Source organism: Manihot esculenta, chromosome 5, assembly GCF_001659605.2.
Source record: "Manihot esculenta cultivar AM560-2 chromosome 5, M.esculenta_v8, whole genome shotgun sequence".
Taxonomy (NCBI): domain Eukaryota; kingdom Viridiplantae; phylum Streptophyta; class Magnoliopsida; order Malpighiales; family Euphorbiaceae; genus Manihot; species Manihot esculenta.
Window position 1 is genome coordinate 27817438 of NC_035165.2, and position 17785 is coordinate 27835222.

Here is a 17785-nt window from a genome sequence, read left to right on the forward strand (position 1 = left end):
CTCCGGGAGGCATCTTTATGATCCTCACCGGCCGTTCCGGGGTGACCTCGGGGCCCCGCCGGCAGTTTTTTGTACCTCTTTGAGGTTTTGCATAAGATTCGGGCTCATTTACTGTCGCTTCGTCATCTCAGCTGGTTTTGGACCTAACTGAGGTCTTGTTTTTTCAAGGGATCTTTCTGAGCCCTGTTCTTTCTTTTTCATGGAAGAATATTATTCATAAAGACAATCATATTGTGTAGACAACTTTATTTACTCATATTTGTCAAAATACAATGTTTTTCTTTACAAATACTTCAAGGGAAATACCTCTTTAGGTGCTGGATGTTCCAAGCGTGGGGCTCGGGGTTTCCTTGCATATCTTCGATTCGGTATACCCCTGACTTGACCACTTTTGTCACCTTGAAAGGACCTTCCCAGGTCGGTGCTAACTTGCCCGCGGCCGCTCTTTTTCCTGTAGCTTCCAGGTTTCTTAAGGTCAGATCTCCCACTTTTAAGCTTCTTTCTCTGACCTTTTGGTTGTAATATCTTGCTGCTCGTTGTTGATAAGCGGCAGTTCGGACTTGGGCTTCTTCCCTGACTTCCTCAAGAGCATCCAGGTTGCTTCTTAACTTATCCTCATTAGCATTCTCACTAACGAATTGGACTCGATGAGTGGGGATCTGCAATTCAACTGGGACTACGGCTTCTGTGCCATAGGCAAGTGCAAACGGTGTTTCTTTAGTGGGCGCTCTGGGAGTGGTTCGGAGTGCCCATAGTATGCTATTGAGTTCTTCTACCCAATTCTCCTTTGCGCCATCCAGCCGTTTCTTTAATCCTTGAAGGATAGCTCTGTTAGTGACTTCTGTTTGGCCATTAGTCTGAGGATGAGCAACGGAGGAGAACTTATGCCATATGCCCATGTTCGTCGTGAAAGATCTGAAAATGCTACAGTCAAATTGTCTGCCGTTGTCTGAGATAAGTACTCTAGGTATGCCAAATCTGCAGATGATATGTCCCCATACGAAATCTATCATCTTGCGAGCCGTGATTGTGGCTATTGCTTCTGCTTCTGGCCATTTCGAGAAGTATTCTACAGCTACCACCTCGAATTTCCTTTGCCCCGTAGTCTTGGGGAAAGGTCCTAGGATGTCGATTCCCCATTGTGAGAAAGGCCATGGACTGGATATGTAATACCCGGCTAGACTCCGGTATCGAAATTCCAACCCTCCGGTGGAATCTCCGATGTCGGAAGCCTCTAGTAGGGTAGAAACATGTTTTCATAAAATGTTTTAAGGTATTTCATGATTTTAAGAATGAAAATTAGATGAGTTTTTGCATGAAAAGTCTTTGGAGGAAAACCCAGGTTCGGCCGCCGAAAGTCAAGTTCGGCCGCCGAACATGCATGCGTTTTGGAGGCACGTTAGGCCCCCGAAAGCATGAGTGAGGGAAGTTCAGGTTCGGCCACCGAATGTCAAGTTCGGCCGCCGAACATGGCATGCATGCGGAGGCAAGTTCGGCCCCCGAACGTGGCCTGGCCAGCCACTATAAAAGGGTCACTTAGCCGAAATGGGCGAGCTTTCTCCCATTTTCGGCCACAGCTAGCTTCCGACCTCCCTCTCCCCAGATCTAGTGTTCTTCCTCCAAATCTCTTCCATTTTCCTTGAGTTTTAAACTCACATTGTAAGTTTTGAACATTTAAACCAAGTTTTGGAGCTTTGGGAACTCAGGAGCTCATTTTCGTGGATCTCCAAGTTTAGGTCGTCTTCCTCTCGATCTTCAAGAGGTAAGGGCCGATCTTAAGCTCCTTATGTGTTTTAAGTAAGTTTTAAGTTGTTTATTGGGTAGAGATGCATGTTTAGGCTTGTTGATGAGTTTATGGGTTTTGATGATGATTTGAACAATGTATGTTGTTTGTGTGTGTTGAAGTGTTGTAGTTGGGGTATTTGATAGTTTGAGACCCCTAGGTGTGATGTATGGTGTTTATGCATGTTTTAGAACAAGTTTATGCATGATTTGAGAGTTGGGAGGCAAATGTGCATAGAGGAGCCAAAGTTTCTGCCCTTTGGCAGAAACCAGGTTCGGCAGCCGAAGGCACTTTCGGCCGCCGAACATGGCTTGAGAGGCAGCTTTAGGCTGCCAAAGCTTGCCCCCGAAAGTTGGAGTTTCGGCTCTGTCCGAGACTTTCGGCCGCCGAAGGTGCCGCCGAACATGCATGAGTTTCGCCTCTGTCTGGGAGTTTCGGCCGCCGAAGGTGCCGCCGAACCTGCCTGACTTTCGGCTCTGGAGGGACTTCTGGCCGCCGAAGGTGCCGCCGAAAGTGCCCTGTCCAGCCTTTTCTTGCATGCTTCCTAGGAATGTTTTGAGGTGTTTTTAGGAGGTTTTTGGGGGTATGTTTAGAGTTATGTTCTTGTTGTTTGGTGCCTCATTTGAGTCCACCTGTGTAGGTTCGGACCCGAGGAACCGAGACCCCCGGTTGTGAGATAGTCGTTCAGAATTCGTTGCTAAAGTTTCAGTCACCAGGTGAGTGGAACAATCCCTTAAGTTTTAAAGTAAAGTAAATGAATAAATAAATGAATCATAAAGCATTGCCCATGCATCATTATGCCATGCGATATTTCAGGATGTTTGCATTAGAATTCACGAATATGCTGCATTGCATAAATTGATGTTGATGTGGATGGTTGTTGGGTGATCCATAGTCCTCTGATGTTATGCTATGATGATATGTTATGGAAAACCAGTGAGGCCCATTCTACGCCCCTGGACTAAGTTAAGAGAAAAGACCAGTGAGGCCCATTCTACGCCCCTGGCATTTGGAGATGTTGAGGACTAATGGTGACAATACCATCCTTTATGTGATTAGCTGTGATGTGTTGCATTTCATGAAAGCATGAATAAGAAAAAGAAAGAAAAAGTTAAATAATAAAATGAATAATAATATACCTAAAAATGGAGGAATTATAAAAATAATAAAATGAATAATAATATACCTAAAAATGGAGGAATTAAAGCAAATGTTTTTAGTTTCTGCTCATTGGGCTTTATAGCTCACCCCCTCTCCCCTAACCCCAGTCTTGCAGGTGCAGAGTAGATAGAGAAGTCAGCAGAGTAAGAGAAGTTTATATAATAGCTTAGCTGTGGACATGGTTTGTTGTAAATGTAAAAGTATGAGATGTAATGTAATGTAAGTTTAATAATGTGCTTGACTAGAGTCTGTTGTATTCCCTGTACACATGGTCTTGTATGAGATATAATGTTTTTATGATGCCTATGTAATCCAAGCTTATGTTAGGTTACCTCATTGGAGTAATTGATGAGGACTCCAATGAGAGGTTTATGTTATGTTTGTGCATGCACAGGCTAGGCTTGGTAAAGAAATGCTTGAATGAAAGGAAAGTTTTTAATTTTTATGTATGTTGTTGACCATGTATGGGATTAAACAGGTTCACAGGATGTATGTTTGGCTTGCTACGGGTTCTGGCGGCCTTAAGCCGACCTGAATCCTAGCGCCGGTAGCGGTCCGGTTTCCGGGTCGTTACAGAGTGGTATCAAAGCCAGGTTCATATGGTCGGACCTAGAGTGTCGGGCTCATAGATGTGATAGAAAGTCAAGCACAATAGGAAATCATGTCCACTAGGATAGGATGTAGAGTCCTGTCTAGAATGAAAGTATGATATGCCATGTGATATGCTATGTATATGATGTGGGTTCATGTGTTTCCACATGAACCATTGGATGCTAATGTTTTATTATCTGTGCTGTTTTTCAGTAAACAGAATGCGAGGAACTCGTCGATCAGCTAGATTGACTAGAGTACCACCGGAGGATGAGAGCACGAGCGCCCGTCCTCCAGCATTGCCAAGGGCAATGTCAAGTAGGTCCAGCAGGGACAGAGCAGTGGGAGACCCCAGAAGATCTCTGGATCTGGGTAGAAACAGATCAGTAAGAGGAACGGTTCAAGGAGGCAGGTCAGTGGATGTGGGAGAAGAGATGGATGTGGACCAGAGGAGGGATGGTAGTCTTGGTGTGAGCATGCCAGAAGAGGGCATGGGTGAGTCTCAGGGAGGCACTCAGGCCTCGGGGTTTGTTCCACCACCCCAGTACCCACCTTTTTCACCATACCCCGGGTATTCGATGGGAGGTACATCGGATTACCCCAGTTTTAATCCTTACCCTTCTCACATGCCATACCCACCTTTCTACCCACAGTATCCACAGTACCCTATGTACCCACCTCCATCCTTCCATCCAGGCACAGCAAACCCTATCCCAGGGGATGCTGCACCTCCACCACCAGCAGAAACCGCAGTTACAGAAAACCAAAGACCTCAACCTACCTCATCTGGAGGGAGCAAGGTTAAGATGACCGACTATATGAAGTTGGGTGCTCCCCAGTTTGATACCGGTGATGATCCGTTTGTGTACCTGGAGAAGGTCAAAACAATTATAGATGAGATAGGGGCTGATGACAGTAGAGCCATTCAGATGGCTGGTTTCACTCTGAAATGCAAGAAGGCACGAGAGTGGTTCAAGAACTATGTGAAACCAAAGGTGGACAGTTTGTCATGGGAGGAGTTTGCGAATGAGTTCGCAGGATGGGCTTTCCCTGACAGTTCCAGGGAGCTGAAGGTGATTGAGTTTGAACAGCTGAAGCAGACAGATGAGATGGGTGTCGATGAGTACACCGATAGATTCTTAGAGTTGTTGCCGTTTGCTGGGCAACATCTGGACACAGATCCAAAGAAGTCGAGGAGGTATATCATGAGGCTCAATTCCAGGTATTCCTCTTTGATTCAGTCAGCTGATAGAGAAAGTTTCCATACCATTATAGACATGGCCAGGAGAATGGAGGCTAGTGTCGTAATAGAGGGAAAAGTCAAGCAGTCAGTGGCACAGCCTTCTGGTTCTAAGACCCCAGGTGGGGGAAGGATAGACCCTTCATCCTTGAGTTCAGCTAGTAAGAAGTGGGGCAGTACCACTAAGAAACTAAAGAAGAATAAGTTCTGGAGCAAGATCAAATCAGGTCTGGGATTAGGAGGTGGCTCAAGCTCTGGTGCTGATAATGCAGTGTGTGCAAGGTGTGGTAAGCTACACAGGGGAGTATGCCGGTTTGGGACGACAGCCTGCTACAGGTGTGGGCAAGAGGGACACATGTCTTGGGAGTGTCCGAGAGCAGTTCCTACGGCACAGCCCCAGCAGAAAACTTCGGGTAGCGTAGCACAGCCAGCAGCTTCAGCCGCAACACAGGCTAGTGGCAGAGGCCGAGGGAGAGGGTCAACCTCTTCTTCATCAGTTTACAGAGGAGAAGGTCCGTCAGCTCCAGCACGGATCTTCACAATGACGCAACAGGAGGCAAACGCATCCAACACCGTGGTGTTAGGTAATATCATCATTGGTTGTTCAGATGTTTATGCCTTAATGGACCCGGGTGCATCCCATTCTTTTGTTTCTCCAAGAGCGGTCGAGAGGTTGGGTTTGATGGTCTCTGGGTTAGAGTGTCCCCTATGGGTCAGCGGACCCAAATGTGACCCGTCAGCGGCAGAGACAGTCTGCCAGTACAGTCCAGTTTTCATAGAGGGAAGATGCCTATCCGCCGACCTAGTGGTTCTAGACTTGACAGATTTTGACGTCATTCTAGGGATGGATTGGCTATCTACCCATGGTGCTACCTTGGATTGCAGAGACAAGGTAGTTAAGTTCAGATGTCAGGATGGGTCAGAGGTTGTCTTTAGAGGAGACAGGGGGAGTACACCTAGAGGTTTGATATCAGACCTACAGGCTCGTAGGCTGCTCAGGAGGGGTTGTCAGGGTTATCTAGCTCATGTGAGAGAGCTAGACAGAGATGTCAGAGAGCCCGCCTCGGTGCCTGTGGTTAGAGAGTTCTTAGATGTTTTCCCAGACGAGCTGCCAGGTTTACCGCCTCCTAGGGAGATAGAGTTCGAAATAGAATTGATGCCAGGAACCAGACCGATCTCTATCCCTCCCTACAGGATGGCGCCAGCAGAGCTGAAAGAGCTTAAAGAACAGTTGCAAGAGCTGATAGACAAGGGTTTCATCCGACCGAGTGCCTCACCTTGGGGTGCTCCAGTGTTGTTCGTGAAAAAGAAGGATGGATCCCTCAGACTTTGTATCGACTATAGACAGTTGAACAAGGTTACTACCAAGAACAAGTACCCGTTGCCTAGGATCGATGATCTATTCGACCAGCTAGCAGGAGCAGGTTGTTTCTCCAAAATAGATCTGAGATCTGGGTATCATCAGCTGAGGATCAGAGATGAAGATGTGCCAAAGACAGCATTCAGGACCAGATATGGGCATTTTGAGTTCCTAGTGATGCCGTTCGGGTTAACAAACGCCCCTGCAGCATTCATGGATCTCATGAACAGAGTATTTAGCCAATACCTGGATCACTTCGTTATTGTCTTCATAGATGATATCTTAGTGTATTCCAGGAATGCAGAAGAACATGCCCATCATCTGCGGTTGGTCTTGCAGACTTTGAGGGAACATGGCTTGTATGCCAAGTTCTCTAAATGTGAATTCTGGCTGAGGAGCATTTCGTTCTTGGGGCATGTAGTGTCAGAGAATGGTATTGAGGTGGACCCCAAGAAGACAGAAACTGTGGCTAACTGGCCTAGACCCACTTCAGTGACAGAGATTAGAAGTTTCTTGGGTTTGGCAGGTTACTACAGGAGGTTCGTTCAGGACTTCTCAAAGATAGCAGCTCCTCTGACCAGGTTAACCAAGAAGAATCAGAAGTTTCTGTGGACCGACCAGTGCGAAGGGAGCTTTGAAGAGCTTAAGAAGAGGTTGACTTCGGCACCAGTTTTAGCTCTGCCATCTGGTGATGAGGACTTTACAGTCTTTTGTGATGCGTCCCATGTGGGACTGGGTTGTGTACTGATGCAGAATGAGAAGGTGATTGCTTATGCTTCTAGGCAGCTGAAGAAGCATGAGTTGAATTACCCCACACACGACCTGGAGATGGCAGCAGTAATCTTTGCACTCAAGATGTGGAGGCACTACCTCTATGGGGTAAAATGTGAGATCTTTACAGATCATAAGAGCCTGCAGTACATCCTGAGTCAAAGAGATTTGAATTTGAGACAGAGAAGATGGGTAGAACTGCTCAGTGACTACGATTGCAAAATCCAGTATCATCCGGGTAAGGCTAATGTTGTAGCTGATGCCTTAAGCCGGAAATCACTCGGCAGTCTATCCCACATCACAGCAGAACGAAGACCAGTAGTAAAGGAGTTCTACAAGCTCATCGAAGAAGGGCTACAGTTAGAGTTGTCAGGTACAGGTGCCTTGTTGGCTCAGATGAAAGTGACACCCGTGTTCCTAGAGCAAGTCGCTCAGAAACAGCATGAGGACCCCGAGTTAGTGAAGATTGCCAGGACTGTTCAGTCAGGCAAGAATGATGAGTTCAGATTTGACAACAAGGGGATCCTCCGCTATGGGAGTCGATTATGTGTACCAGATGACATAGGGCTAAAAGGAGACATTATGAGAGAGGCTCATAATGCAAGATACAGCATTCACCCCGGAGCCACCAAGATGTATCAAGATTTGAAGAAAGTTTATTGGTGGCCAGCGATGAAGAAAGAAGTGGCACAATTCGTGTCAGCCTGCGAAGTGTGTCAGAGGGTGAAGCTGGAACATCAGAAGCCAGCTGGAATGCTTAACCCGCTACCGATTCCAGAATGGAAATGGGAAAACATAGCTATGGACTTTGTAGTAGGGTTACCGGCGACGTCCAACAGAGTGGACTCCATATGGGTGATTGTGGACAGACTCACCAAATCTGCTCACTTCATCCCTGTCAGGAGTGGCTACTCGGTGGACAAGTTGGCGCAGGTGTATGTGGATGAGATTGTCAGGCTGCATGGGGTTCCTGTTTCGATAGTGTCAGATAGAGGGCCCCAGTTCACCTCCAGGTTTTGGCGGAGTCTGCAGAATGCCATGGGTACTAGGTTGGATTTCAGTACTGCCTTCCACCCCCAGACTGATGGACAGTCAGAAAGGACCATCCAGACAATAGAAGATATGCTCAGAATGTGTGTGCTAGATTTTGGCGGTTCTTGGAGGCAGCATCTACCTTTGGTGGAGTTTGCCTACAATAACAGCCATCATGCTAGCATCGGGATGGCTCCATATGAAGCTTTGTATGGAAGGAAGTGCAGATCACCTGTTTGCTGGGAGGAAGTTGGAGAGAAGGCCTTGGCAGGGCCTGAGCTAGTAGAGATTACCAGTAGGGTGGTACCCATAATCAGAGAGAGAATCAAGACTGCTGCAAGCAGACAGAAGAGTTATGCAGACATCCGCAGAAGGCAGATAGAGTTTCAGGAGGGGGACCTGGTATTGCTCAAAGTGTCTCCAATGAAGGGAGTGGTTCGCTTCGGGAAGAAGGGTAAACTAGCCCCACGATACATCGGACCCTTTGAAATCTTGCAAAAGATTGGGAATGTGTCGTACAAGCTGGATTTGCCTGCTTCTATGGAGAGAATCCATCCGGTTTTCCATGTTTCCATGTTGAGGAAGTTTGTGTCAGATCCGAGCAAGGTTCTTAGTGAGCCTGATGTGGAGGTCCAAGAGGATCTCACCTATGTTGAACAGCCAGTACGGATCATAGACACCCAGATCAGAAAGTTGAGAAACAAGGAAATCCCGATGGTGAAAGTCCTGTGGAACCACCACAACTTGGAAGAGTGCACTTGGGAGACACGGGAGTCTATGCTCCAGCAATACCCTCATCTCTTTTAAGGTTAGATCCCTATGTGTTGATGTGCTATATATGTATGTTATATGTTTGCCATGTTATGTGTTGTTTGGTGAACATTCGGGGACGAATGTTCTTAAGGGGGGAAGAATGTAATACCCGGCTAGACTCCGGTATCGAAATTCCAACCGTCCGGTGGAATCTCCGATGTCGAAAGCCTCTAGTAGGGTAGAAACATGTTTTCATAAAATGTTTTAAGGTATTTCATGATTTTAAGAATGAAAATTAGATGAGTTTTTGCATGAAAAGTCTTTGGAGGAAAACCCAGGTTCGGCCGCCGAAAGTCAAGTTCGGCCGCCGAACATGCATGCGTTTTGGAGGCACGTTAGGCCCCCGAAAGCATGAGTGAGGGAAGTTCAGGTTCGGCCACCGAATGTCAAGTTCGGCCGCCGAACATGGCATGCATGCGGAGGCAAGTTCGGCCCCCGAACGTGGCCTGGCCAGCCACTATAAAAGGGTCACTTAGCCGAAATGGGCGAGCTTTCTCCCATTTTCGGCCACAGCTAGCTTCCGACCTCCCTCTCCCCAGATCTAGTGTTCTTCCTCCAAATCTCTTCCATTTTCCTTGAGTTTTAAACTCACATTGCAAGTTTTGAGCATTTAAACCAAGTTTTGGAGCTTTGGGAACTCAGGAGCTCATTTTCGTGGATCTCCAAGTTTAGGTCGTCTTCCTCTCGATCTTCAAGAGGTAAGGGCCGATCTTAAGCTCCTTATGTGTTTTAAGTAAGTTTTAAGTTGTTTATTGGGTAGAGATGCATGTTTAGGCTTGTTGATGAGTTTATGGGTTTTGATGATGATTTGAACAATGTATGTTGTTTGTGTGTGTTGAAGTGTTGTAGTTGGGGTATTTGATAGTTTGAGACCCCTAGGTGTGATGTATGGTGTTTATGCATGTTTTAGAACAAGTTTATGCATGATTTGAGAGTTGGGAGGCAAATGTGCATAGAGGAGCCAAAGTTTCTGCCCTTTGGCAGAAACCAGGTTCGGCAGCCGAAGGCACTTTCGGCCGCCGAACATGGCTTGAGAGACAGCTTTAGGCTGCCGAAGCTTGCCCCCGAAAGTTGGAGTTTCGGCTCTGTCCGAGACTTTCGGCCGCCGAAGGTGCCGCCGAACATGCATGAGTTTCGCCTCTATCTGGGAGTTTCGGCCGCCGAAGGTGCCGCCGAACCTGCCTGACTTTCGGCTCTGGAGGGACTTCCGGCCGCCGAAGGTGCCGCCGAAAGTGCCCTGTCCAGCCTTTTCATGCATGCTTCCTAGGAATGTTTTGAGGTGTTTTTAGGAGGTTTTTGGGGGTATGTTTAGAGTTATGTTCTTGTTGTTTGGTGCCTCATTTGAGTCCACCTGTGTAGGTTCGGACCCGAGGAACCGAGACCCCCGGTTGTGAGATAGTCGTTCAGAATTCGTTGCTAAAGCTTCAGTCACCAGGTGAGTGGAACAATCCCTTAAGTTTTAAAGTAAAGTAAATGAATAAATAAATGAATCATAAAGCATTGCCCATGCATCATTATGCCATGCGATATTTCAGGATGTTTGCATTAGAATTCACGAATATGCTGCATTGCATAAATTGATGTTGATGTGGATGGTTGTTGGGTGATCCATAGTCCTCTGATGTTATGCTATGATGATATGTTATGGAAAACCAGTGAGGCCCATTCTACGCCCCTGGACTAAGTTAAGAGAAAAGACCAGTGAGGCCCATTCTACGCCCCTGGCATTTGGAGATGTTGAGGACTAATGGTGACAATACCATCCTTTATGTGATTAGCTGTGATGTGTTGCATTTCATGAAAGCATGAATAAGAAAAAGAAAGAAAAAGTTAAATAATAAAATGAATAATAATATACCTAAAAATGGAGGAATTATAAAAATAATAAAATGAATAATAATATACCTAAAAATGGAGGAATTAAAGCAAATGTTTTTAGTTTCTGCTCATTGGGCTTTATAGCTCACCCCCTCTCCCCTAACCCCAGTCTTGCAGGTGCAGAGTAGATAGAGAAGTCAGCAGAGTAAGAGAAGTTTATGTAATAGCTTAGCTGTGGACATGGTTTGTTGTAAATGTAAAAGTATGAGATGTAATGTAATGTAAGTTTAATAATGTGCTTGACTAGAGTCTGTTGTATTCCCTGTACACATGGTCTTGTATGAGATATAATGTTTTTATGATGCCTATGTAATCCAAGCTTATGTTAGGTTACCTCATTGGAGTAATTGATGAGGACTCCAATGAGAGGTTTATGTTATGTTTGTGCATGCACAGGCTAGGCTTGGTAAAAAAATGCTTGAATGAAAGGAAAGTTTTTAATTTTTATGTATGTTGTTGACCATGTATGGGATTAAACAGGTTCACAGGATGTATGTTTGGCTTGCTACGGGTTCTGGCGGCCTTAAGCCGACCTGAATCCTAGCGCCGGTAGCGGTCCGGTTTCCGGGTCGTTACATGCTCGCTTGAGGAGTGGCAGGGGTTCTGATGGCGTTAGCAAATCTCTGACATACGTCGCATCTTCGGACAAACTCTTCTGCTTCTTTTTTAACAGTGGGCCAGTAGTACCCTTGCCTGAATATTTTGTTGGCTAATGTCCCTGCTCCCTCGTGAGCCCCACATAGGCCTCTATGTATTTCCTCCATTACCTTTACAGCTTCTTCCGGACTCACACACCGGAGCCATGGGCTGGACTTCCCTTTTCTGTATAAGGTTCCCCTTACTGTTTGGTAGTTGGCAGCGCGAGCTGCTAGCTTTCTGGCTTCATCTTTATCTTCGGGGAGCTCACCTTCCTCCAAGTATCTCAGGTATGGGGTCATCCAAGTTGGGCTCTGTTCTACCTGCAGTACCGTGTTTGTCTTTTTAAAAGCAGGTGTGCGGACATGCTGTATATATACTTCATCGGGAAGCTGTTCTAACTCTTCTTTGGTCAATCGACTAAGCAGGTCTGCTTCCTCATTTTCATCCCGAGGTATTCTTTGAAATCTGACGATAACTCCCCGACCCGTGAGCTCGGCTTCTATAGTTTTTACTTTATCAAGATAGTTTTGCATGATGGGGTCCCTAGCCTGATATACTCCCGTCACCTGGTTGATCACCAACTGAGAGTCGCTATTCACCTCGAGGTCGGTTACCCCTACCTCCGAAGCTACCAACATTCCATTTACCAGGGCTTCATATTCGGCCATATTGTTAGAAGCCGTAAATTCTAGACGCAAGGCATAACATACTTTAAAACCTTCTGGCCCTTTAAGCATTATCCCAGCGCCACTACCCTCAGCACCTGATGCTCCGTCTACATACAGCTTCCAGCTAAATTCTTGGGGGGGCTCTCTTTCTTCCCCCTTTCTTGATATCTCTGAGGATGATCCTCCTTTTTCCTCATTGAATGCGCACTCCGCTATGAAGTCAGCCAAAGCTTGAGATTTTATGGCTGTTCGAGGTCGGTACTCTAGACAGTAAGGGCTAATTTCTACAGACCATGCCAACATCCGCCCTGAAGTTTCTGGCCTATGTAGAATCTTCTTTAAGGGTTGGTCTGTCATCACGACTCCTTGGTGGCCTTCTAGATAAACTCTGAATTTTCGGACTGCTAGTAATAAGGCGTAAGCCAATTTTTCAATGTTCGAATATCTGACCTCAGTGTCTCTGAGTACCTTGCTAACGTAGAAAACAGGTTTCTGCTCTTCTTCTTCCACCCTTACTAGCACTGCGCTGACTGCCTGTTCTGAGGCCGCCAGATATATCAGAAGTTCTTCTCCTTTTATGGGACTGCTGAGCACGTGAGGCGAGCTAAGGTACTTCTTAAGCTCTATGAAGGCCTTTTGACAATCTTCTGTCCATTCGAAATTCGGTACTTTTCTCAATTTTTTGAAGAATGGCAAGCACTTTTCTGCCGACCTTGACATGAATCGGTTAAGCGCTACTACTCTCCCAGTTAGTCTCTGAACATCTCTTACACAGGTCGATTCCGGCATATTTAGTATGGCTTCCACTTTCTCCGGGTTAGGCTCAATGCCTTTACCACTCACCATGTACCCCAAAAATTTTCCTCCCCTAATGAAGAAGGCACATTTTGCTGGATTCAACTTCATTCTGTGTTGATCTAACACCCCGAATATCTCCCTCAAATCTGCTATGTGTTGTTGGAAAGTGGAACTTTTGACCACCATATCATCCACATACACTTCCAGGTTTCTACCGATCTGGTGTTTGAAAATTTTATTCATCAACCTCTGATATGTTGCCCCGGCATTTCTCAATCCAAAGGGCATAGCCCTATAACAATAAGTTCCATCTTCAGTTATAAATGAGGTCTTTTCCTCATCCGACCTTTCCATTGGGATTTGATGATAACCCGACATAGCATCCAAAGAAGACATATAATCAAAACCGGCCGTTGAATCGACCATTTTATTAATATCAGGCAAGGGGTAACAATCTTTAGGGCAGGCCTTATTTAGGTCGGTAAAATCTATACACATCCTGTATTTGCCATTGGCTTTTTTGACTAACACAGGGTTTGCCAACCACTGTGGGTATATGACTTCCCTAATAAAACCTGCCTCTTCTAGCTTCTGCACTTCTTCCCGGGTGGCCTGCTGCTTCTCTCTTCCCACTACTCTCTTCTTTTGCTTTACTGGTCTGGCCTTGGGGAGGACATTCAATCGGTGTGTCATCACTTTGGGGTCAATTCCCGGCATGTCTGAAGGCTTCCATGCGAAGGTCAACGCGTGACTTCGAATCAGGGCCATGACTTCACCTTTTTGTTCTTTGGTGAGGCTGGCATTAAGACTGAAGACCTTGTTTGCATCTGCTCCTGATAAAGGGAAAGTTTCCAACTCTCCAACTGGCTCCGTCCGGGCTTCTTTTGTTTCATCTCTGACCTCCAGAACTTCCGAGTCGAGTGCTTCTCCAGTTGAGCTCGACTCTGTTACTGTGGCCAAGTATACCGCCCTTGCTTCTTTCTGGCTGCCCCGGACCATTCCCACTCCTTCTTCCGTTGGGAACTTGAGTGCCAAATACCTGATACTAGTGACAGCTTCAAAGTCGAACAACGCCGGTCTCCCCAAAATCGCATTGTAGCTCAGTGGGAGTTTGACCACCAAAAACACCTCATGATGGGTGCGAGCTCTGGGTGCTTCTCCTAAGGTAAGAGCCAGCTTCACCTTTCCTTCTACAAGTACCGGTGCTCCTCCGATCCCCTTGATTGGTGACTGGTCCCGAACTAGCTGTTCCTCTGGGATTCCCATCTGCTGAAACACTCGGTATGGCAGCAAGTTGACTTTACTCCCATCATCCACTAAGACCTTCTTTACCCGATAATTATGAATGACAGCTTCAACGACAAGCGCGTCATCATGGGGCATCTGAATACCCTGAGCGTCTTCTGAGGAGAAAGTGATGATCATGGGAGAGTGGTCAACGATTTGCATAACTTCACTATTGCTGGTCTCTCCTTCCCGGTTTCTCTTCTTCCCTCGACGGCTCATCCGTCCTCCCGTTCCTCCAACAATCATGTGGATGGTCCCACTGGACCCGTCATTCACTGGTCCAGCTCCTATTCTCCTAGGCGTCTGAGTTGTCGGACCAGGGTGAGGCCTCTGTCCCTCTGGTTTCTTCACAAAATTTTTGAGGTGCCCCCTTTTTATCAGCCTCTCAATCTCCGCAATTAACTGAAAACAGTTATTCGTATCGTGCCCATGGCTTCGGTGGTACTGACAATACTTGTCAGGATTTCTTTGATCTGCTTCCGACTTCATGGGTTTGGGCCACTGGAGGAACTCCTTATCCTGGACTGCCATGAGCACTTCGGCTCTGGAAGCGTTGAGGGGGGTTGGTTTCTCAGGAACCCAAGGAGGGAGCACTCTTGGTTCAAGAGCCCGAGGAGGTGGAGGAGGCCTTTGATCCCTTCTCTCCCAGGTCTGTTTGTACGGCTCAGGCCTCTTTCCATGTTTCTTCTCGTGTCTCTCCGGTCTCCTCTCCTCCGGGGCTTTCTCCTTTCCTGCCATCCCTTTGGCAAATCTACTCGTCACTAAGGCGTCATCCTGCCTTATATACTTCTCCGCCCTCTTCATCAACTCAGCCAGTGAGGTTGGAGGTTTCCTGCTCAAAGAACCAAAGAACTCGGCAGAGGTTGTTCCCTTTTGCATGGCCTCCACCGCCCTTCCTTCATCTAGCTCGGGAATCTGCAGGGCCTCCGTATTAAAACGGGCGACATACTCTCTGAGTGATTCACCTTCTTTCTGTTTCACTGTTTCTAGATAGCTCGTCTTCCTATCTGCTGGCACCCCGGCTATGAACCAGCTGATGAAGCGGGTGGCAAGATCTCCAAAACTTTTGATGCTTCCAGCCTCCAAGCTGTTGAACCACGCCCGCGCTGGTCCCGAGAGCGTTGTTGGGAACACCTTACACATTAAGGCATCTGACAGGGTTTGCAACTCCATGAAGGTCTTATAGTTCATGACATGCTCTCTCGGGTTACCAGCTCCATTATAGGCCGCCATCAGCGGCATCATAAACTTCTTGGGAACGGTCTCCTGCTGCACTATCTTTGAGAAAGGAGAAGAGGTGGGCAAAGAGGTTTGGCTCTGATCTTTCTTACCTAGCTCGGCTAAGAGCTGCTCTTTCAACCTTTTCAGCTTTTGGTTCATTTTCTCGTCTTCCGGGCTGAATCCTTTGCCCAAGCTGTATTCCTCCTCCTCTGTTTCAGTTCCCGTTTTCCTGGTTGTTCCGGCAGAATAGTTGTCCGCCTCCTCATTTTCTATCAACTCTCTTGCCCTTCTTCCATGGATTCGGGCCTCCGGTTCTTCCTCTTCCCCGGCATCGTGGCTGTTAGTTTGGAGACGGTCAGAGGTAGGTCGGGGCTCATTGGTTCTGGGTTCCTCCACTACTGGGAGTGTATTTACTGGGGTGCTAAGGCCCCTTTGTTGCATTATCTGCCCCAACCAGTGAGCGGTAGTCTGTAGCTGGAGAGTCATGGTTTGAATGTCCTGGTTAGACAGAATCATGGTGGGAGTATTCCCTGCCAAGCTTGGCGAGGGATTAAGAGGGATAGGCGTTTGGTTATTCAACGTTGTAGGGCTAGAAAAGGAGAACTGCTGCCCATCTTGGGTAGAGCTTAGGTCATTTGGAATGTTAAGGTTACTTTCTTGGTGGTTTGCCATCGTGGATCTCAGTGGGTTTTGAAAGTGAAAACTCCGGTGATGAAAAAATCTCCTTCGTTTCCCACAGACGGCGCCAATTGATGATCTGAGATCCAATAGGATAGGGTTTTACAAGGGTTTTTGTATTGAAAAATAATCTTAAAAAAAAACCTATGCTACCTGGGGAGGGAACTCCCCTTTTATCCATTTCGCTTAGCTTACTGGTGACGTGTAAAGGCCTCTCCGTGATTGGGACACGTGTCTCTGACATACAGATTCGGGTGTACGAGGGTATCAGCTGCCTGCTCCATGCGTAACGGCCTCTGATTCTCCTTGTACGTACGTTCGAGCGGATCTGTCAGGCTGTCTTAGTAGGGCTCTGGATACTGGGCTGGGCCGAGAGCTGGGCCGGACGCTGGGCCCAAGAGGAGAGGACCTGCTTCGCGTGGGCTGGACCGATCTGAGTGAAGAAGCTTGATCGAGCCCGGCCTTGAAGGATGAATGGGTTGGGCCTTTGGCTGTGGTCAAGGCCCAGGACCGGGGTAAAGAAATCCAGTGGTCATCATGTTCAATATGTATACTGCAATACGTGTAGCTTCTCCCCAGTATGTAACTGGCACCCTGAAAATATTTAATAGACACCTCATCATCTCCAGGACAGTGTGGTTTCTTCGCTCTACTACACCGTTTTGCTGTGGAGAGTAAGGTGCAGTGAGTTGGCGTTTGATGCTATGTAACTTGCAGTACTCTCCGAACTCATTTGATGCAAACTCACCTCCTCTGTCTGTTCTAAATATTTTGAGCTTACATTTGGACTGGACTTCGATCTAAGCTTTCACTTTCTTGAAAGCATTAAAAACTTCATCTTTGCTTCTAAGCATTTCAATCCACATATAACGACTGTAATCATCCACAAGCAAAAGGAAATACTTCTTTCCGCCGCATGTAGTAGGTGATATCGGCCCACACAGATCACCATGCATGAGTTCTAGAAGTTTAGTTGCTTCATACTCTCCTGCTTTCGGAAAACTTGTGCGATGCTGCTTGCTGATCACACAGGGTTCACAAACGTACTTCACTGCTTCTATCTCTAGTAAACCTTTCACCATGCTTTCTTGTGCAAGCTTGCATAAAGCTTGATAGTTAAGGTGCCCATAGTGTGTATGCCATAGGCACGACTTTTCTGACAACCTTGTCAAGTGGCACTCCGGTTTAGCTTGTATTATCCTCATTGTATACAGACGATTTTCAGTTCTCTGCACCTTGGCTATCAACCTGTCCTTTGTGTCAATACTCTGAGAATTCCTCCATTCACCACCACTTTTGCTCCTGATTCATCGAGTTGACCAAGGCTTATAATATTGGATCTTAATCGAGGAATGTAGTACACATTTGTTAGTTAAAAATGATCTCCATTCTTGCACTGAAACACTAAAATACCTCGGCCTTCTACCTTGACGACGGAACCATCACCGAACTTGACATTCCCTTTGACTGTTTCATCGAGATCGGTTAAGGCCTGCTTGTTGCTTGTCATATGATTGCTTGCCCCTGTAACGACCTGGAAACCGGACCGCTACCGGCACTAAGATCCAGATCGACTTAAGGTCGCTGGGACCCGTAGCAAGCCTAACATACATCCTGTAAACCTGTTAAATCCCATACATGATCATACATAAACATAAAACTTTAAACTTTTCACATATACCAAGTTTGACCTGTGCATGCACTATAACAATAAACATAAAATCCCTTTTTACTGGAGTCCTCATCAAATGCTCCAGTTGGGTCAACATATCATACGTCAAGCTTGGTTCATCATCTCATCATATAAACATACATAAAGATCATGTACAAAAGGGATTAACCATACATTAGGGCCAAACACAACA